This window comes from Penaeus monodon, chromosome 21, assembly GCF_015228065.2.
Source record: "Penaeus monodon isolate SGIC_2016 chromosome 21, NSTDA_Pmon_1, whole genome shotgun sequence".
NCBI lineage: Eukaryota > Metazoa > Arthropoda > Malacostraca > Decapoda > Penaeidae > Penaeus > Penaeus monodon.
This window is the reverse complement of record NC_051406.1, coordinates 9949903-9950274: the sequence shown is the minus strand read 5'-3', so window position 1 is coordinate 9950274 and position 372 is coordinate 9949903.

Sequence of the window (372 nt, the reverse complement as noted above, 5' to 3'; positions counted from 1 at the left end):
GCAAAATGTTAAAATACACGCCTTTGGATAAAGTAGAGTATAAACAAGATTAGATTTGCGAACAACAAAAGTCCGACTATCGCTAGATAGGGCCAGATACCACGAGTACGTCAAACACAACTGATAAGGAAGCAGATATGCTTAAATTCATGCTTTGTGACAGGTTAAGCTTCACTTAGCATATGATATGAACATCAATCACACGTGTCTCTATCAGCCGTTGTTTCTAAAATTGGAGAAGTGGGATGGCCGGTCTGGCCCCCGTGCCAGGCTCTGTCCTGGCGAAGCCTCGGTCGAGCATTGCGAGGCACTGTGTCACGTTTGCGCTTGTTTACCAACACAAAGCCCGTCCATTCACACGAAATGCGTTTG